General features: G+C 46.8%; 1 protein-coding gene and 1 long non-coding RNA gene across 2 annotated transcripts in view; one reads left to right on the top strand and one right to left on the bottom strand.

Moving 5' to 3' along the window:
* Window positions 1–22,348, bottom strand: part of RFC4 (replication factor C subunit 4) — a 1,279,614-nt gene that overhangs the window by 649,264 nt on the left and 608,002 nt on the right. The window lies entirely within an intron of this gene.
* Window positions 1–22,348, top strand: part of LOC122801165 — a 42,012-nt gene that overhangs the window by 18,981 nt on the left and 683 nt on the right. The gene's annotated exons all lie outside the window — the stretch shown is intronic.

The following is a 22,348-nucleotide window of genomic DNA, read 5'->3' as shown; positions in this document are numbered from 1 at the left end:
TGATTAGTTGGCAAGCACCTCCTTTAACCTTCCACTGTACACCATGCAAGTAATGTATACTTTTCTGCAGATGTCAGCTTAGTATCACAAGTGAAGAAAAACAGGGCACAGTTGTATCAGAAAACCAAAGAAAGGTAGAATAAAAGCATTTAAAAAAAATACAGTGCTGAGGAATCTGGTGCTGTACAGGACCCATTTATAATACTTCACTAAAATACAGATCTGAAGTAGTTACTTCATTTGATCTGCAACCTGTGGGTAGTCTCATCTGACCTCGGATCCGAACCGGCAGCTTTCTAAGCTCCAAGATCCGAGCTCCTAGCTCCTCCCCCTACCCATAATCCCTTGCTACCAACCACATTACCTCAGATCGTTTTTTGCCGCGGCTAAAGACAGTTGCTTCATAGTGAAGAGCTCCTGGCCTGGTGAGATTGTTCTATTTATAGGCTTTTTTTCTTGTTTAAAATTGTCTGTGTGTGTTTTAAAAAAACCCTTTAAAAAAAAAAAAAAAAAACCCTTTAAAAAAAAACTAATCTTCCCTTAGTTTAACTTTATCTCCCCCCCTCCCCCCCTAGTGTTTGGGTGTGTGTGTGTGTGAGAGAACTTTATGGCTGAAGCTAAGGCCATATTTTCAAAATGTACTGTGTGGCCACAGGCTTTTCCCAGCTGATGGCCACACTCAGTGCGTTTTGTGCCTGGGGGCAGCTCATCTGTCGGAGGCCTGCCAGATATGTGCAGCCTTCAACCCTCGGGCACTCAGGGACAGGAAGAACAAGCTGATCCTGGCGGGAAAACTCCCCCAGGAATCGGCTTCTTCTTCCTCTCCCAGCCGGGTTCAAGCTACTTCTGTAGCTTCTGCGCTGGCTACTTCCTTAGCTGTACCCGGGACTCAACCTCCCTTATCGGGTACCAGCTCTGTGGAGTCTAGTGCTTCTTCCCACAGGGAGAAGAAGAAGCACAAAGACAGAGAGGGTCACAGTTCTAAAAGGCGGGCCGAGTCTCATCCCTCTGCTCCGCCTAAAAAAATTCTGAAGTCCCCAGTGAGGGTCTCCGGATCCTCATCCTCTCGGCTCTGTTCACCTTCTCTTTCTCTGGAGCCGGAGGAGGAGGATAGGTCTCCCTCGAGGTCTTCGAGGTGGCCCTCCTGGCCTGCCTCGACTGCCTCTTCGTGGTCTACAAGAAGCATCTCCGAAGCAGACATGGATCGGATGATGCGAAGATTTTTACAGACCCAGATGCAGATGGGGATGCTCTTGCCTCCCCCCCCCCCCCTTGGGAGGGAGTGCAGCCCCCATTTTTGCCCCGATTGCTCCTTCTCCGACCCGTTTTCGGGTCTCGGAGTTGTCAGATCCAGGCCCTTTCGGATCTGGGGATACGTCGGCGCCGATAGCGATTGTGTCTTCACCGACTATACCTTCGAGCTTGTCTGATCCGAGCTCTCGGGGGCGAGGGTTGAGCATCGGATCCGAGGGGGTGGTTGTGTCTTCGGCGCCGATTTGGGTCGGAGCACACCACTACCTCGGGTCCGATTTGCTTCGGCTCCGACCCCGATCCTATCCTTGGAGCCGAGGAGGTTACTTTCTCAGGCTGGAGACAGTCAATCTCCCTCGGCTTTTGAGGTAGTGGAGAGGGTACTGTCGAGGTCATCCAGGTCCCCGACCGGGCCTTCGGATCCACCCGTACCCCCACTGTATCAGGGTCTGTCTTCGATCATCCGTCCATCTGGACAGCCTGCCCAAAGCCTCCAGTTGGTTCCTATGGAGGAACACCACCCTGCGGACGAGCCCTCTTTGGACAGTCCCGCCGAAGAGGCGCCTTGGAAGCATCAGTGCAAAAGGAGGCACCTGGACTCCCCCGAGTCCATTACCATGGATACAGATTTGGATGATACGGAGGGCTCCCCAAGGTCACCCCCTGAAGATGTCTCCTTCGGAGACATCATGGAAATGTTGTGTATAAGAGGGGGGTGGTCTACCCAAAAGCCCTCCCTGGACGAGTCCGTTTTTCTGGAGGCCTTTGAGGCAGGCCCATCTACCTCCTGGGTGTCCCCCCCAGCCGACCCCTTGGTGGATTTAATTACCACCAGGGCTTGGAAGGAGCCCGACACTGTGGAGCCTATCCCTAGACACCCAGACAAGGTCCTCAGCCCTCCCTCTGATAGACCTTCTTGGTCCAAAGGCACGCCGGTTGATGCTATGTCGGTGGCAGCAGCCACTAGGAAAGAACTTGCCCAAGAAAGTTCTTCGGTCCATCCGCCGGACAAAGAGTCCCAGTCATTGGACCGTATTGGGAAGTGGATGTTTGCTTCAGCGACCTTTGCCATAAGGTCGCTGAACTACATGGCACACACCATTAGGCTACAGGGTGACTTAATTAAGGAATATGCTGCAGCCCCTCCGGAGTCCATGTCAGTCCCAGACAAAAAGGGTTTTGAGACTCGAATGGCCACTCTAAAGTCCATATCAAATACATCTATGCGGCTTCTTTCCCATGCCACGGAAGGAGCCGCTAGAGCTAGCGGAGCTGGAGTGGTCTTGCGACGTCACTCCTGGCTCCGCCTTTGCAACTTCACGGAACCCTTTAAGGCGTCCTTCGCGAACGCCCCTTATGACGGTTCGGCCTTATTTGGCTCAACAGTTCGTGACACGCTAGTCCAAAGCGAAAAGGATGGGAAGACGCTGTCGGCCGTCAGAGTCCGCTTTTCTAGCCCCCAAAGATTCTTCTCCAGGAATCGAAGGGGGCAAAAGAAGCTGTGGTTCCGTAAATCTCAGCAATCCCGTCCTGCTGCGGACAACTCGTCCTCTAGAGGCAGAGGAGGACAAGGTGGACGCCGGCCCAGAGGCAGAGGGGGGCCGCGTAACTTCGGGTCTAGAGAACCTTTCTCGGACAGACCCACGCAACAGCCCTGAGGGCTTGCCCGACTGTCCCTCTCTGGAGGCAGTCGGGGGGCGATTATCGGAGCACCTGTCAAACTGGGAGTCCATTACAAAAGATTGATGGGTGCTCCGGATTATATCCAAAGGTTACACTATACCGTTCACTCACCCCCCCCAAACCCAAACGTCTCCCCGATGTTCCACCCAATCAGAGGGAGTCTGCAGCTCTGGAAATTTCAGAGTTGCTAAGAAAAAGAGCCATCCAGCCCGTCCCCCCTGATCAGTCCAGATTGGGTTATTACTCCAGGTTCTTCTTGGTGCCAAAGAAAACGGGGGACCTCAGACCCATCCTAGACCTGAACCTGTTCATACCCAAGGAAAAGTACCGGATGGTCACCCTACAATCTATTCTCCCCCTTCTGCGGGAGAACGACTGGATGTGCTCGTTAGACCTCGGAGATGCGTACTACCATATACTAATGGACAGACGATCCAGGAGGTTCCTCCGCTTCCAGCTAGGAGCCAGTCATTATCAGTTCAGGGTTCTTCCATTTGGCCTAACCTCAGCCCCCAGAGTGTTTACCAAAGTCATGGCAGTGGTTGCAGCCCACCTGAGACTCCAGGGCATTCAGGTGTTCCCTTACCTAGACGACTGGCTCCTCACCGCCCTCAACAGGCATCTACTGGTTGTGGCGAGAGATTACGCCCTCTCTCTCTGGCCCATTGTTTGGGCATTTCAGTGAATCTAAAGAAATCCTGCCTGTGCCCCACTCAAGCCCTAGATTTCATAGGGGCCAGGTTGGATACTCGGATCTCCAAAGTGTTTCTTACACCTGTCGGGTTGAACAGTTTGTCTCTCCAAATCTCAGACATTCTTCGGAGCCCCGCTCCTCCAGCAGATTTAGTCCTGAGGGCGCTAGGGTCTATGTCAGCAGTGATCGGCCTTTCTCTTCATGCCCATCTGCGAATGCGAGTGTTACAGTGGACTCTCCAGGTCCAATGGTCACTTTCGGTCCATCCCTTAGACATGCCGATTCCCCTGAGCAGGGCGTGCAGACACTCCCTTCTTTGGTGGTTACAGGCTCAGGAACTCAAAGAAGGGAGACCCTTTGTGATTCCCCCAGTCAAAGCCACATTGACCACGGACGCTTCTTGCCTCGGGTGGAGCGGGCATTATGCAGGCAACTCCGTCCAAGGCATGTGGACTCCTCTAGAGACTGCTTTGCATATCAACGTCCTAGAGATGAGGGCAGTGCTTTTGGCGTTGCAAGTTCTTCATCACCTTTCTCCTCTGGGGACTATTGCAATCCAGACGGACAACATGTCCATTGTCTGGTATATAAACAAACAGGGAGGGACCAGATCTTACCCCCTGTGTCGAGAAGCCATGAGAGTGTGGGAATGGGCGATTTTCACCAACCGCTTTCTGATAGCAACGCACATTCCGGGACGGTCCAACATATTAGCGGACAAGTTCCTCAGCCCTTATGAGTGGTCTCTGAATCCTTCTGTCGCGAAGCAGATATTCCTCAAGTGGGGTCAACCAAGCTGCGACCTTTTCGCTTCTCCCCTAAACACAAAATGCAGCGATTACTTTGCGATAGTTCCCCCAGAGGGGAATCCCCCAGGGATGCTCTGGTTCATGCTTGGCCACCCGGTCTCCTTTATGCATATCCTCCTCTTCCTCTGATGATGAAATTCATCCAGAAAGCCTGTCGGTTGGGGAGCAGAGTAATTCTCATAGCCCCATTCTGGCCTCGACAAATCTGGTTCCCCTTTCTGCAGTCTCACAGTGTGGTTCCCCCATGGATTCTGGACCCCAGATCAGACCTAATCTTGCATCCGACGAGATGCCACACTCCGAACCTGGTCAATCTCCGGCTTACGGCTTGGTCGATCCAGTTCCATTAATGGCTAGGACTCCCGGTATCTCGTCCTCTGTTAAGGCCATTCTGGTGGCAGCTCATAAGCCATCCACCAGAAAGCTCTACAACAGTAAATGGAAACGCTTTTCCATCTGGGCAAAGGAGAAGGAATTGGATCCCTTTATGGTTCCTATTCCCACTATCCTGGACTTCCTGTCCCTTCTTTTTAGACAAGGAGCTAGTGCGTCCACCGTTAAGGTCCAGCTAGCAGCCATCTCTCATTATCACGTGGGGGATGGCGTAGATTCCTTGGCGTCAAGGGCGCCCGCAGGCAGGTGCAAGGGGGTGCACTTGCACCCCCCTGGAATCGGCTAATTGGGATTAGTTTCATTTTCAAAAAAAAAAAAAAAAATTTTTTTTTTTTTTTTTTTTAAAGGGCAGGCGTTCCTCCTTAAGAGCGCCCGGCGTTCCTCCTTAAGAGCGCCCTTTGCATCCTGTCCCATCGCACAGACGCAACAGGTGTTTGCAACCTGTTTCTATATCGGGAATTTGAATTCCAGACTCTAGCGTGGACTATGGGTGGAAACGTATGCTGACATCATCGCATGGCGCGAGCGGGAACTGAAACGGATGGTTTTAGAAGCAGTTTCTGCTGATGGTCTGACGGGTTTTTCTTTGCAGGACTGACTGAAGATGGAGTGGAGTGGAAACAGGTGTGCTGTGGAATCTGGACGCTTTTCAGAGTGAGTAAGCTGGCGTGTGTGTGTGTGTGTGTGTGTGTGTGTGTGTGTGTGTGTGTGTGTGTACATACATACTAGAAAGAGTGAGATTTATATTTGTATTTGTTTATTACCTTAGTTACCTAAAAAGAGAGGGTGCCAATGTGCCATACAGGTTCTTAGACAGCAATTGTAAGTTATGTGTTGGTAGACATTTGAAAAGATACATACAGGTAAGAATATACTGACAATATTATTGTGGGTTTTCACAAAGAAGGGGGTTTGCATGCACTGTATTTTTTTGTTGTCATGTCTTTTATTATACTCAGATTTAGAGGAGTTGAAGGGACTGTTTAATCATTTTATATTGCAATTTTGTGTAGCAGGTCTAATGAGATCTTGACAATAGTTATATAAATCTTTTGTATGGGTCTTTTGGGGAGTCTGGTCATTTAGTGCTAGCTCTTTTGTCTGTATAGTTGAGTTTTATTCAAATCTTTTGTATGGGTCTTTTGGGGAGTCTGGTCATTTAGTGCTAGTTCTTTTGTCTGTATAGTTGAGTTTTATTCTGCCACTCACCATGTTTGGTCATCTTTTGGGTTTTCACAGCCCTTACTTTTGCAAACTTTCAAACTGCAGACCTATTTTTATTACCTTACAACAGAGCCAATGTTGTTCAGAAATGTATTTTGTCCTTTGTTTTATGTCTATTTGAAGGATTTGGTTAGTCAACAATCTTAACAGTTCAGTTGAATATTTTGACTGATAGATATACAGAAGGAAGACACTTTAGGAAGTACCATTTAATAGACTAGAGCTTACACTCAATAACTTCTATGAGCTGGTGTCTAAAAGTGTTTTTTTTTTTTTAATTCTTGTAAGCAGTGAATTAGAGTAGTGTGAGCTTGTGTTTGTGCACATGTACATACTCTTGTGGGTTCATGCCCATTTGAGAGCGAGCATGCTTCTAAATCATATATGGTGGTAAATAATTATTTTTCTAGTTAAGGTCTGTGTCTGTGAGAGGAGAATGGATAGGGCGCATTTAATTAAATTCTGTCATGTACCCCAGTGCCTGTTAAACTTCCAGACTCAGCCTGGGTCTGAATGACTTGAAAGTAACCAAATGCTTGGTCAAAACATTTAACTCTATTTGTTCCCAAGGAGTACTAAAATTATTGAGTCTGACAATATCACAATCAGCATGTTCTTCAAACTACAGAATGGTAGACATTAGTAAATGGCATCCTGTGTGTGCTCATGTGTGATGTTTCAAAAGATATAAGGTACACAGATATACTTTCTTAACGTCTATGCACTGGGATCAAAATATACTTTTGGCATAAATGGGAGTTCCCTGTCATTTATTTGCAGAGTATAAAATAAATCAGATAAAGGAGCTGGTGAATCTTAAGCTGGTTTTACTTTTTATTCTTCCTTGCACCTTTCAAGTCCATAGAGTATTACTTGAATCATGTTTCTATTAGTGCTAGAGTCTGAGGATTTAAAATTAGATTTCCTTCCCTTGAATAGTTATTCCACTACATAGCCTTCTGGTATTTAGGTAAACTAAACAAAGCTGCATTTTAAGTATTTGCGTGCTTCTCAAAGTTGTATTTTTATAGCTGCTGTTGGATTTAAAATCATAAGATAAGACCCTGCATGTGTTTCAGTGCCACCAGTGTTCTATAGTGGAATGAGTAACAAATACACGTCATTCTTTTCTGTGATGCTCTTTTTTGAGGCTTACTGAGATATTGAAAGAATGTGAGGTTGTGTAAAAATACAATAACTTAAATGCAGTCTCATGAAAAGACTTGAGGTTAATCATGTCTTTTCAACCTCCTACAAAACTCACTATTCATTCTATGTTTGGTACATGAAAGAAAAATGCTGCCAAGTGGAATGAATGGTATCATTTCTATTATTATTCTGCATTCATCAGGCCCATAATTGAGTACAATGCCCCTTTTGGGATGTACCTTACCAGACACCTGCAGCAACTGGAAAGACCTCAAAAGTACCTCATAAGAGGATCAAAGGGCTCAAACAGATGCCATATGCTGCCCGGTTAAAGAAGTTGGATACCTACTGCTGTTTGCTCCACAAACTGTTTTTCTTTTAACTTTTTCCGCTTTAAACAAGTGCTTTTTCTTTTAACATGCACACCACTTATGAAAACACAGCACACCAATGCAAGGTGTATTGGGACAGTTGCAGCTGCTCATTTCATTTTTTTTGGGGCAGGTATTTTTCCTTACCTTTTTCAGTAGGCTTACCTGGTTTACAAATAAAAAAGAATGTTTAAAATTTGTTCCTTTTTGGGACTCTGTCCATTGTTTTTGGCTTTGCCCAAATTTCTTGAATAAAAAAGGTGAAACATTTTTGACTGCTCCTTTTAAAGCAGGCTATAATTACTTATAGTACCCCAAGATTCAAGGTTGTAGACCCCACCTTTTTCCAGACTGGCAACATTTTCATTGCATGCATAATGCAGGTAGGAGCTGAGAATTTACTGAAATATTTTTGATTAGTAAGAGCTTATTTTATATGTCAGTGTGCAGGGGATTGACTGCTGCTTTGCTGTATATGATACAGAGCTCTTGCCATTTTAAGTACTGATTTTTTCACAGTAAGCTATGCGGCTCTTAGACAGACATACCCACACCTGCAGAGTATCTCACAAAGGTTACTGTAGCCAACATGCCTATGGCTTACACTACTGTGATTCTGTATTTATATATTGTGTGTGGAAGTAGACTGTTATCATGAAAATGTTCTGACTAGGGCAGTTTTGTCATTACTGGTGCATGCATTTTGCTTCATTGCCTACTGGAAAAATGTTCAAACAATAAATTTAAAATGCAGTTGTGTGTGGAAGTAGACTGTTATCATGGAAATGTTCTGAATAGGGCAGTTTTGTCATTATTGGTTAATGCATGTTTGTTTCATTGCCTACTGGAAAAATGTTTAAACAATAAATTTAAAATGCACTCTAACAAGTCTAATCTGTGCTGTATTATACAAGGAATATAATTTAATACAATCAAGAAGGTGAATCAAGGAATGCATACATGTATGCATGGCCCTAAAATATGTTTGAAAACAGCCCAGAGGAAAGTGTGAAAGGCTCAAAATCATGAGAAAATGTTAAGCTTTACTCTTAGGTTCATAGGTTGGGGTTCATAGGTTGGTACTAGGCTATCAGCCCTAGGGCCTATACAAGCCTAGCCATAACAATTCCCTGGCTATTTCTTCCCACATTATTTACTTTCCTGGACCCCTGTCTAGCAGGGACTGGCGTGATCCCTGGGGTGAATTTCCTTTCTCCCATCCAATCGTCAAGGTTCCTCTTGAAGAGGTCCAAAGAGGCACTCTGCTTGACATGTATGGGCAATTTATTCCAGAGTCTGGGAGTCTCTGGGTCAGGAACCTATCCCTCCAGCATGTTTTGTTTATTGTGATGACAAGGTTTAGATCCCTGGGCGTGTAGCTCTGAGGGATTGGGATTTCTTTAAGTGTAGCATGTCCAACAGCTCTGGGTTTGACATGGCCTTGTATGTTAAGCAGAGATCGCCTCTGAGTAGACGATATGCAACAGAGTATAGCTGGAGTTTTTAAGGTCAGCGTGGGCAACTGCTTTAGGCCTGTGATTCTTTTAGTGAGGTATTTCTGAGGCCTTTCCAGTTGTTGCAGATGTCTTGAGAGGTACATACCAAATGGGGCGTTGTATTCTATAATGGGTCTAATGAGGGATGAGTACAGTGGGACAATGACCTCCTTTTTCTGGATGAAAAGCCCTTTGTGATGAGGTGTGCCACATAGAAGGATTTCCTGACTGTTGTGGCGATGTGGTTATCGAAGGTGAGACCACTGTCCACCTGTGTCCCTAAGTCTCTTATCACACTTTCTGTGTTTAGTGTACTGCCACCTATATGGTAATTCATGGATACATGTTTTTCCCAAAGGGGATAACAATACATTTCTTGGCATTGAGCTTGAGCCCATGGCTCTGGCACCAAGCATCTGTTTCTGTAAGGCCCTTTTGTAGAGTATCAACATCATTTGGGGATTCAATAATGGCTCCCAGTTTGCAGTCATCTGCAAACTTTGTTAGCCAGAGTCCCTTAGTGTTGACCTGTACTTCAGAGAAGTAGATGCCAAACAAGAGCAGCCCCAGGACTGAACCCTGAGGTACTCCACTTGTCACTTGTCTGGAGCTGGATTTGGAGTCAGCTACTTTTACAGTGTGGGTTCTATCAGTAAGCCATTTAGCAACCCATTGGGTGACATAGGGATTAATGCCCAACTTAGTAAGTTTATCTATGATTCCAGAGTGGGGGATGGTATCAAAGGCCTTGGCAAGGTCTAGATAGGCTGTGTGGACCACCTTACCCTTGTCCATGGCTTTGGAGACTGATTCAAAGAAGTCAATCAGGTTCAGGAGACAATATCGGCCCTTCACAAACCCAAACTGGGTGGGGTCCAGTGTTTGAAGGTTGCCAATGTCTTTGTTTATAAGTTCCATGATAATACGCTCCATGGCCTTGCAGATAAGGCTTGTCAGACTGATGGGACGGTAGTTTCCAGGATCCAAGGTGGATCCCCTTGTGGATTGGGATAACTGAAGCTCTGCCACTCAGTGGGCACGAAACCTGAGGTGAGGCTATGATTAAACATGACACTTAGGTGAGGTGCCAGTTCATATTGTAGTTCATGTAGTACACAGCCCGGGATGTCATCTGGTCCCATGGATGCTGTATTCTTGGCTTTAGAGAGTGCATTTTGTACCTGTGTGGCCGTTATTACTGGAATTTGGCAATCTTCCGGTATTGAGATGGGCCATTTAGGGGTGAGAGGGGTGAAGTTGGCACTGAATCGATCTGCCAGGATATTGGCAATATCCTTTGGATCCGTATATTTAATGCCATTCTGTTTTAGCTCAGAGCAGATCTGAGCATTGCCATTTAGATTCTTGACATAGTTATAGAATGCTTTGTGGTTGTCTTTGGAATCTTTGGCAATTTTATTTTCGTAACTAGCTTTGGAGGATTTTATGAGGCATCTCAGTTTCTTACTGAGGCTAGTAATTTTGCATCCTGGGATTTTCCTCTTTTCTGCAAAAGTTTCTTCCTTTTGTTGTAAAGTTTGTTTATGGCAGGGGACCACCAGATTGGCTTTCTTTTTTTGGATGAGAGCATTTTGGTTCTATTTGGGATGGCACGATTCATGCATGAGTGGATGTGCTCGTACAGTGCCTTAGTGTAGGATTCAGCAGTTGAACTTTCAGTTCCCGTCTGCACGGGTGTTATGAAGTTTGTCACTTCTGACTTGAGTAGCATGAAGTTGGCTTTGGAGAAGTTTTTTATGGTGGTTTCTTTACTGGGGGATGGGATGTGGATGTTAAAGGTGATTAGCTTATGGTCAGACCTGACTAACGAGGGGGTGACCATAGGTATGGAGCATTGATTTCCCATGTTGGTAATGACCAGGTCTAGGATATTGGAGCCCCTGGTGGGACTATGGATTAGTTGATCCAGGGCATTGGAATTTATGAATTCCAAGAACCGTTGCGCAAAGGTGTTGGGACATGAGACTTGTTATCAAAGCAATGGATGAAGGTAAAAGTTTACACCATATTACCTTGACCTGGCCAAGCCCTTTGACACAATCCCCCACTCAGGTGTAGTACAAAAGATGAATAATGTAGAGGCAAACACTTACATCGCCAGCTGCATTGCCAGCTTGGCTCACATGATGCAGGAGATCAAAACAGGGGAAGAGACCAGTCACCAATGGAGTCCCCGGGTTTGGTGCTGAGACTTTCTGTTTGGCATATACATCTCAAAAGTAAAAGGAAATACCAAAGAGCTTTGGCCAGCTAAGTTTGAGATGCCTGCAAGCTAGAAGTTATTGAATCCCCAGATGACTTAACCAAATAATAACTGGTGTCAAAATCATGAAAATGCTCTCTGAGAACTGATCCAATTGTTTGGCATTTGGGAACTTGTGTGTACAGTGACCTAACTTTTGACCAACATGTGCCCAACATCATAAAGCCTTTCTATATTGCACAGCTTATAAACAAATGGATTGTGACTAGATCTAGAGATGTTGTTGTCCCCTTTAGATAGCTCTCATTATGTCAATCATTTTGTATAATGCTCACTTTGGCATGTATCTGTCCAGCCCCATGCAACAATTGGAATATCTTCAGAGATACCTTACTAAAAGGATACAAGTCCTAAACAATAGGTCTTGCATGGACTACCTCAAAGATTTATTATTATACTCAGTATCCTACAGAGTCCTTAGAGGTGACATGTCTGGCATACAAAGCATCCTCTGACATAATACAGATGGACCTAGTGAACATTAACAAGTCAAATGGCATCAGAAATACTCAGTCCAGATATCTAAACTGAATGTTGTGGGGAGATGGATCTATATCACAGACTACCACTGCTGGAACAGACTATCCATAAAAATAAAGCAAAGCTCATCCATCCATATTCAAATGCAACTTGGATCTAAGGATGGGTAATAGAAAATGTACTGCAGGGTTTCCCCTCATGCCACTAATGGACAGAGGCAGTTCCTAAATGCTGCATCCCTTACATGGCCCCCTCAAATTATCTATGGTATGATCACAGTTGTTCTCACTAGGGCTAATATACAATTATCAGCCATGGGGATAGCTAAGACCAATCAGAAATCGTTAATTCAAGCACCAAAAGGGAATTGGCAAAGCTTAAAATGTCCTCCAAGTGAACCTATGCTGTGGTAGCAAATAGTTATAAAAAATTACCCTTTTTAGTTCACTAAGTGCCCCTGTCTCCCTCCGCCCCCCCCAGCCTTTAACAGCTTCTGGCGCCTATGGTGTGTGTGTGTGTTTAAAAGGTGTGTGTGTGTGTGTGTGCAAGAGGGAGGGGAGGGGTGTATGGGGGGTTTATACCTCACAATTATCCAGATTTTTGCCTCATATTTTCAGATTGTTTCTCATAAAATTGTCTTTTTTCTGGCAAATCATTGAAGACTGAAGTTGAGTTTTAGACTTCATATCCTCAGAAAATGCATACTAATGCAACAATTTTGTTCTATCCACTTTCTAAGGAGGTCGGGTTATGTATGTGTGTCATACCTCTCAACCATACAGATTTTCACAGAGGTTGAGGTATGTGTGTGTGTTTGAGAGAGTGAAATGCCATATTTAAAGTCAGCAGGTAGAATTTATTTTCAAGGAATTGTGAGCTTCAAGGAAGAGAAGTTTACTACTGCTTATGCTAAGTCTGCTTAAAATGTGCAACTGTTTTGTTTAGCAAATGGTATCACTGTTGTGGTGTAGAAGTTCAAAACAGTCTTATTAGCACAGTAGGTAGCATACTTGCATCTTAATGTAGAGGGCTGTAGGTTCTACTCCCACCACATGTGTATTTTAAGGGGTGGAGTGCTGCAGTCCTCCTTTGGATGAGATGCCTAGTAACTATGAACCTGTGTTTCCGCTTGCCACTTATTTCTATTGCAATATACAAGCTTAGCATTTTTTTAAATGTAACATAGGCAATTTATTGTTTAAGGGCAGTAGGCACTGAATTTGTAGATGAAACACTGAAATATAAAGCTGTTTTCTAGCAACAACCTCTCCATTAGTTTCAGATCTCTTTAATGTGAAATTATTCAGATGACTTTTACTTCTGCAGAGATTATGCATATTGACTGATATTGGTAGATTGTAATGATAGACGTTTAAGTGGTCTTTTATGGTTGAAATGTTCTGAATTGGGCAATTTGTCATTATTGGTTCATATGTTTTGTTTCATTGCTTAATGGAAAAATGTTCAAAACTATAAAACACACTCTAAGTGGTGCTATATTAACAAGGGATATAATTCAGTTATTGTATATTATAATTAATACAATCAGGAAGGTGAATCAAAGCAGTTATGTATGGTTCTGAAATGTGTGCAAGGGGCCTATGATTTGAAAACAGTCCAAAGGTAACCTTAACCTGCCACTGGCCAGATGCATTTTATTTGAATGTGGGTTTCAATGCTGTTTCCGTGCATGTGAGTTTCAAAGGTAGAGAAGTTTTAATGCTAAGTCTGTTTTCATTGTAAGACTATTGCTTTGTTTAAGTTTAGCAAATGTCTGTCAGTGTTTGTGCTATAAAATAGGAGGTTACTAGGCTATTGGCCCTGAGGCCCTAAAATTTGAAATAAAAGTTGAAAATTAAAACCAAGTATCTGTAATCATTGCAGAAGTAATGCATAAAACAGTATGCACACAGAGTTTTGAATAGTGTTTATGGCAACTGGGGAGAAATAGCCAAGTAATGAGATACTGGAATGGCTGCGTGTGTGCGCGTTGGGAGGGCTGAAGGGGGTGGAGTTGGGGGCGGTGCCTTGAAGGGGAGGAGTTGGGGGCGGTGCTCCGGGTTTGCACCCCCCTGCAAAAATTCCTGCGGGCTCCCTTGCTTGGCGTCAGCAAAAATATGCAAGACCTTCTTAAAAGGCGTATTTCTCTTAAAGCCCTCTATTAAGCCGGCAGTTCCTCCATGGGATCTTACCTTGATCTTACAAGCATTAACAAGACCACCTTTCGAGCCGGCGGCCTCAGTGCCATTGAAATTCTTATCCTGGAAAACGGCTTTTTTGGTCGCTATTACTTCAGCCAAACGAGTCTCAGAATTACAAGCTCTGTGCATTAAGCATCCATACCTTATTTTTCACAAGGATAGAGTGGCCCTCAGGACTAGTCCTTCCTTTCTGCCTAAGGTAGCCACAGAGGCTAACATTAATCAGTCTATTAATCTTCCTGTTTTCTTCACGAATTTCCAAAACAAGGGTGAATACACATTGCACAAATTGGATGTACACAGACAACTACGTTTTTACTTGCATAGGACTAAAGATTTTCGGAAGTCAGACCAGTTGTTTATCTCTTATGCTAAGTCAGCCATCGGCAAACCAATTTCTAAGGTGACAGTGGCAAATTGGGTCTCTCAGTGTATTAGACAGGGATACACTTCATCTGGGAAGCCAGCTCCGGTTGGTGTGCATGCGCATTCTACTAGATCTGTGGCTACCTCAACGGCTTTTTGGTCTAGAGTTCCGGTAGACGATATTTGATCTGAAGTAGGCAGACTTCATTTGTCTGCAACCTGTGGGTATCGGATCCGACCTCGGATCCGAGCCGGCATTTCAAAAGCTTAGGCTCCGAGCTCCTAGCTCCTCCCTCTACCCATAATCCCCTGCCAAGCCCTAACTGACCCCAGATTTCATTTGCCGCTTTTCAAGTTGCAACGGACTCCTCGAGCTCCTGGTTACAGATAAGATTTTGACTAAAAATTTTTAGAAAACTTTAACTTTTATAATTTGAGTTAGAGTGTATGTGTTAGGCTTTCCTCTCTCTATCTTATTAATTTTTTTCTTCGGGTTTTGCGTAGTTTGTGTGTTTGTGTGTACTGTGTGTTTTAGGCCTGTTAGGGCTTAAGATGTCAGAAGCCCATAAGGCAGTGTTTTCTAAATGTACCGAGTGTGGCCATAAGCTGTCCCCAGCGGATGGCCACACTCGTCATCTTGGGGTTGAACACCTGTCATCTGGTTGTACCATTTGTGCAGGGTTCAACCCCCCGAGCTTTAAGGGAGCGGAGGTCAAAGCTTGTTCTGGCGGGACTTCTTCCTCCAGATGCGGCTCCGGCCTCTGCCCCTACTAGCCAGCAGCCTTCAGTGGGTGCTACGGTCTCCCCTCCCCCGGCTGGGACTCAACCTCCCTCAAAAAAGCCAGAGGAGAGGGAGACTTTAAGGGAGAAAGAGAAGAAGGAGAGACGCAAGGAGAGGCACCACAAACGGAGAGCCGAGACTTCAAGTTCGGCTCCTCCATCTAAACGGGCCTCCCCTGTGTCTTCTAGATCTCCTCCTCCTCGGATCCACTCCCCTCGGTTCTCTTCTGGGCCCGAGGAGGAGGAGGCTAGCCCTTCAGTGAGGTCCCCGAGGCGGCTCTCTAGGTCCGCTTCGGCGGCCTCATCTAGATCCACCTTTTCCATGAGTGAAGCAGACATGGACCGCATGATGAGGCATTTCATCCAGGCCCAAATGCAAATGGGAGTGCTCTTAGCCCCCCCCCCATCCGGGAGGGGCTTCGATCCCTTTTTTCGCCCCCTTGGCTCCTTCTCTGACCCACACCCTGGGTTCGGAGCTGTCGGTGCCAGGCAGAGTTGGATCCGGGGGTGGGTCGGATCCGATAGGTCGGCGCACCTCTGATCCGACCCATCCCTTGAGTGCTTGGTGCCGGACCCGACCTCTCGGAGCCGAGGGCCGAGCCTCGGATCCGAGGGAGCTGGTGTGTCTTCGGCTCCATCTAAGTCTGAGCACACTGGTCTCTCGGATCCGACGGTTTCGGCTCCGGCTCCGGTCCGTGCGTTGGATCCGAGTGGGGGTCTGCTCTTGGGGCTTAGAGAAGCTGGCTCCCCCTCGGCCTTCGACGTAGTGGAAAGGGCGCTGTTGAGGACTACCGGACCCCCGGTCCCTGCCACGGCTCCACCCCGCACTCCCTTGCAGTTGGGCCAGGCTCCCATCAGCTGGTCCCAGGGACAGCCCGCCTCGATGTCCCAAGTAGTTCCCTTGGACCATTTAGCTGCTGAAGAGGACTCCTCGGACAGTCCCCCCGAGGAAGTGCCTCGGAAGCGTAAGTGCAAAAGGAGGCACATGGACTCCCCAGAGTCCATTACCGAAGACACAGACTTGGATGAAGGGGAGGGCTCCCCAAGATCACCCCCGGAAGACGTCTCCTTTGGAGACATTATGGAGATGTTAAGGATCGGGAGGGGTGGTCTGCCCTCAAGGCCTCCTCAGACGAGTCTGTGTTCTTGGAGGCATTTGAGGCGGGCCCATCTACCTCTTGGGTGTCCCCTCCTGCCGATCCTCTGGTGGACCTTATATCCACCAGAGCATGGAAGGATCCAGACACTGTTGAGCCTGTGCCCAAACATCCAGACCGTATCCTGAGCCCCCCGGCGGACCGCACTCACTGGAGCAAGGGCCCCCCGGTAGATGCCATGATGATGGCTGCAGCCACGAAGAGGGAGTTAGCACAGGAGAGTCCCTCTATGCATCCTCCGGGCAAGGAGTCCCGCTCGATGGATCGCATTGGGAAACGAGTTTTTAGTTCAGCAACCTTCTCTTTGAGAGCGCTGAACTACATGGCACATGTTATCAGGATGCAGCGGGACCTGATTAAAGAGTACGCTGCATCCCCCCCAGAGTCCATGTCGGATGAGGACAAACAAGTGTACTCCACCCGTATGGCCACTCTTAGAGCAGTTTCCAATACGTCTATGCGGCTACTTTCTCACGCTACCGAGGGAGCCGCTAGAGCTAGCGGAGCGGGCCTAGTTATGAGGCGTCAGGCTTGGCTCCGCCACTGTGATTTCACAGAGCCCTTCAAGGCGACTTTCGCGAATGCCCCTTTTGATGGTTCTGCCTTGTTTGGCAAAACTGTTCGCGAAACGTTAGTCCAGAGCGAGAAGGACGGGAAGACGCTGTCTGCTGTCGGAGTCCGCTTCTCAGCTCCCCAGAGGTCCTTCTCGAAGAACCAAAAGGGACAGAAGAAGATGTGGTTCTGGAAGTCGCAGCAGTCCCAACCTGCTCCGCATAACCAGTCCTTCCGTGGCAGAGGAGGACAGGTAGGTCGCCGTCAGAGGCAGAGGGGCTCCTAGAAACTTTGGGTCCAGAGAACCTTTCTCTGACAGATCCACGCAACAGCCCTGAAGGGTTGCCCGGCTGCCAGTCTCTGGAGGCAGTTGGGGGGCGTTTTTCGAGGCACCTGACTTCTTGGGAGTCAATCACATCAGACCGTTGGGTGCTTCGTGTGATATCCAGAGGTTATACCATTCCCCTGAGCAAAATCCCCAGATCCCGCAGCCTCCCCGATGTACCACCTGACCAAAGGGAGGCAGCAGCTCTCGAAATCGAGCAGCTGCTAGAAAAAGAGCCATCCAGCGCATCCCTCGAGATCAGACCGGATCAAGGTTTTACTCCAGGTGGTTCTTGGTGCCAAAGAAAACGGGGGACTTAAGACCGATCTTAGACCTTTCCCTACTGAACCTGTCAGTAACCAAGCAAAAGTTCCGGATGGTCACCCTACACTCTATACTCCCCCTCTTGCGGGAGAACGATTGGATGTGCTCTATCGACCTCAAGGACGCGTACTACCACATTCGGATGGACAGACGGTCCAGAAGGTTCCTTCGCGTCCGGCTGGGAGCCAGCCACTACCAGTTCAGGGTCCTCCCCTTTGGTCTCACCTCTGCCCCCAGGGTGTTCACCAAGGTACTAGCAGTAGTAGTGGCCCACCTGAGACTCCAGGGATTACAGGTCTTTCCGTACCTTGACGACTGGCTCCTAACGTTATCATCAAGGCATCTACTGTGCTCAGCCAGGGACTATTTTCTTCTTATAGCCCCAAGGCTGGGCATCACCATAAACTGGGAAAAATCTTTACTGCAGCCCACACAACTTATAGATTTCATAGGAGGAAGGTTGGACACGAGATCAATGCGGGCATTCCTCACCCCAGACAGGCTGTCCAGCCTGAAGTGTCATGTCACAGCAGTCCTACAACCGTTTCCGACGGCGGCTTCGGTCCTGAGGGCCCTGGGTTCAATGGCAGCAGCTATTCCACTTCTTCTTCATGCTCGCTTACACATGCGGGTTCTTCAATGGACCCTACAGGTCCAGTGGTCCCCGCTATACTCCTCTCTCAACAGCCCAATAGCGGTCAGCAAGGCATGCAAGGACTCCCTGTTTTGGTGGCTTCAGTCTCCGGAGCCTCTAGCAGGGAGACCCTTTTGTGCAACATTCCCCCGAGCCACGGTGACTACGGACGCTTCTCGCCTCGGGTGGGGGGGGGGCATTCTGCGGGCAAGATTGTCCAAGGCACGTGGAACACCTCAGAGACCTCGTTGCATATAAATGTCCTGGAGATGAGGGCGGTGCTCCTAGCGTTGCAAGCACTTCACAGCCTTCTTCCTACGGGGACTATTGCGATCCAGACAGACAACATGTCAGTTGTCTGGTACATCAACAAGCAGGGAGGAACCGGGTCCTACCCCCTTTGTCGAGAGGCCATGAGAGTCTGGGAATGGGCAATTTCCACCAAACGCTTTCTTGTAGCAACGCACATTCCGGGAAAATCCAACATCCTTGTGGACAAGCTCAGTCGCACCATTCTTTCCCCGCATGAGTGGTCTCTCAATCCTCTGGTAGCGAAGAAGATTTTTGCCGTCTGGGGGCAACCCTGTTGCGATCTTTTTGCTTCTCACTCAAACGCCAAGTGTGACAGTTTCTTCGCTCTACTTCCCCACCTGGGAATCCCGAGAGGCAGCTCTGGTGCATGCTTGGCCTCCCGGTCTCCTTTATGCCTATCCTCCACTACCTCTGATGCAGAGGCTCTTGCAGAAAGCCAACAGTTTGGGGAGCAGAATGATTCTCATTGCCCCGTTCTGGCCTCGTCAGCCCTGGTTCCCTTATGTATGGTCTCACAAAGTGAATCCGCCCTGGATTCTGGATCCGATCCTGGATCTCATCTCCCATCCTGTAGGACTCCCGGTCCCGAATCTACACACCCTGAAATTGGCAGCCTGGCTGCTCCAGTTCCATCCTTGATTAGGACTCCCGGTATCTCGTCACCTGTCAAGGCCATTTTAGTGGCTGCTCATAAACCTTCCACTAGGAAGGTTTATCGGAGCAAATGGAAAAGGTTTTCTATTTGGGCGGTCCAGAAAAGTATGGATCCTTTTTCAGCACCTATGTCTGCGGTACTGGATTTCTTAACAGACCTCTTTCATCAAGGGGCTAGTTCTTCCACGGTAAAGGTACAAATGGCAGCGATTTCCCATTATCATATGGGTCATGAGTCAGCTCCCCTCATGACTGCGAAACTTTGCAAGACCTTTCTTAAAGGAGTTTTTCTGTTGAGGCCACCAGTCAAAGAAGCTGTACCACCTTGGGACCTATCCTTAATTCTACAGGCCCTTACTGCTCCCCCCTTTGAGCCTGCAGCTTCTGCAGATCTAAAGTACCTTTCCTGGAAGACTGCCTTCTTGGTAGCCATCACATCAGCCAGAAGAGTGTCGGAACTTCAGGCTCTATGCATCAAACTTGCCTTACCTCTCCTTTTTTCCCGATAGGGTGTGCCTCAGAACCAATCCATCTTTTCTTCCAAAAGTCTCTTCGGAATCTAATATTAATCAATCAATCAACTTACCTGTGTTTTTCCCCAATTATAAAAACAAAGGAGAATATAAGCTGCATTCTTTAGATGTTCACAGACAATTGCGCTTTTACATTCACAGAACGGCTGGTCATAGACAATCAGATCAACTGTTCATCTCCTTTGCTAAATTTGCTTTGGGCAATGCGGTTTCCAAAGTCACTCTGTCGAGATGGATTGCTAATTGTATTCTACAGGCTTATGACACTTCAGGTAGGCCTGCTCCTCAAATGGTTACTGCTCACTCTACTAGGGCAGTTTCAACGTCAGCCGCGTTTAAGTCCCGAGTGCCATTGGATGATATCTGCGCGGCAGCCACGTGGGCCTCGTCTCATACCTTCATTTCTCATTATAAGGTGGATGTTGTTTCCAGGGGAAGAGCATCCTTTGGCTCAGCGGTGCTCCGGAACATCCTTCCAGGATGGCCGCCCAAGATTTAGGTAGCTGGGGACTCTATCCCACAGGTTGCAGACAAATGAAGTCTGCCTACTTCAGATTTAGAAGTTATGTACTCACCATAACATTCCATCTGAGTAGGTGACTTCATCTGGATGCAACCATCCCCCCCTCCATCCCCCTGACCTTTATACAACAAGAGTTTATTCATCTATGTAGATACTTTTTATTCTAGTATTATATAGGCAAACTCAATCTGAGGTCAGTTAGGGCTTGGCAGGGGATTATGGGTAGAGGGAGGAGCTAGGAGCTCGGAGCCTAAGCTTTTGAAATGCCGGCTCGGATCCGAGGTCGGATCCGATACCCACAGGTTGCATCCAAATGAAGTCACCTACTCAGATGGAACGTTATGGTGAGTACATAACTTCTAATTCAGCAGCTACCTGGTCCTCTTCCCACACGTTCATTTCTCATTACAAACTGGACATGATTTCCAGAAGTAGGGCTTCCTTTGGCTCCGCGGTGCTTCGGAATATCCTTCCGTAGGGACCACCCAGGGTCTTAGGTAAGCTGGGGACTCTGTCCCACAGGTTACAGATCAAATGAAGTAACTACTCAGATAAAGAAGTTATGTACTCACCATAACGTTCCATCTGAGTAGATACTTTATTTGTCTGCAACCGCCCCCCCTGTCATCCCCCGAACCTCGGTAAGGTATTGTTACTTTGGAGATTTTTTCTCCGTCTTTAGCCTATGGGGCAAAATAACCGATCTGAGGTAATGTGGTTGGTAGCAAGGGATTATGGGTAGGGGGAGGAGCTAGGAGCTCGGATCTTGGAGCTTGGAAAGCTGCCGGTTCGGATCCGAGGTCGGATCCGACTACCCACAGGTTGCAGACAAATGAAATATCTACTCAGATTGAACGTTATGGTGAGTACATAACTTCTTTATAATGTAACTAAGCAACATATAAAAAGGATATGCGAATAATAGAACACCAACTGGTAATGCAAGGCATGTGTCTTGGGTGGATATTTCAATGCAGGGGCCATGTTTCAGTACTGCTCACAGAAACAGCACGCCCACTTCACTTTCAAAGTGCATATGGCACTTTCTAAGTGCTTTCAGTGTACACGGAAAATGAAAGCAACTAATAAAAGTAAAACATGTCCACGGACACTGAAATAGTGACACTAACTGGAAATAAATGTAGGGTGTGAATGACAGTTATTGTCACACACAACCTCCATTGTAAAAGTGCCGTACATTGCACTACAAGTGTGTCCTCAGAGACACAGCCATACCTGTAAACCTCTTTGTGGCAAAACTATGGACCAAGGGAAACCAAATGGGGGACAAGGGTGCAAAAATAGGGACATATTTTAAGTAACTCGCAAAGAAACATACAAAGTTCATAGAGGAACAGGGTTTGTATTAACACAACATTCTTGTAAGGATTATACGTCTTGAGACTCAAATGTATGCCAGTATGTAGTAACTACAATCCTGATATTGCCCATACAGACTTGGAGAGATTGACAAGTAGTGCATTACCACATATAAATTCCATTTAGTATTAATACATGTAATTACATTGCTTCTATTCATTTTGTGTTTTGTTATAACTGAAGTTTAAGCATTGCTATGTGGCTTTTTGTGTGGGGTTGTTATGCTCAGCATTGCTTACACATCTCATAGGAAGTAAATACAAATGTTGTGTCTTTCGGCTTTTCCCGGTTAGGGGTCACCACAGTGGAACTCTGGCCCGCTAATGATTCTCAGAACATTTTTACGTGCCGCGTTGCCAGCCCTGATGCACAACCTTTAGCGAAGGTACGCCCTTCGCACATTTCTCCACACAGAAGACACTTTAGCTGAGAATCTAACGGACAACGACTTGCTGTGAGGCGACAACGCTACCGCAGCAGCACCACCACCGCAGGAAGTAAATACAAATGTATAGCTAAAATCTTCAATGTTGAAATAACGTGGTGGTTAGAGTTCTGCCTTTGTAGGCAGCAGTTCATGGTTTGAGTACCAAGACAGGCATTTCATTTCTACATGTGAAACCATTGACTAAACTATTTGAATTTTCTAAATTAAGTAGTAACTGATATTTGTCAACCAGGGTAGTGTAGCTTGTTTGCACCTTGCTAAAATGGTCCAGTGATGGCAAAGGGTGGGAATATGGCCTTATTTAAACCAGACATGGGGGAATACA

This window comes from Protopterus annectens, chromosome 4.part1 (assembly GCF_019279795.1).
Source record: "Protopterus annectens isolate FY-2018-M chromosome 4.part1, PAN1.0, whole genome shotgun sequence".
NCBI lineage: Eukaryota > Metazoa > Chordata > Ceratodontiformes > Protopteridae > Protopterus > Protopterus annectens.
This window is presented reverse-complemented; position numbering and strand designations above follow the sequence as displayed.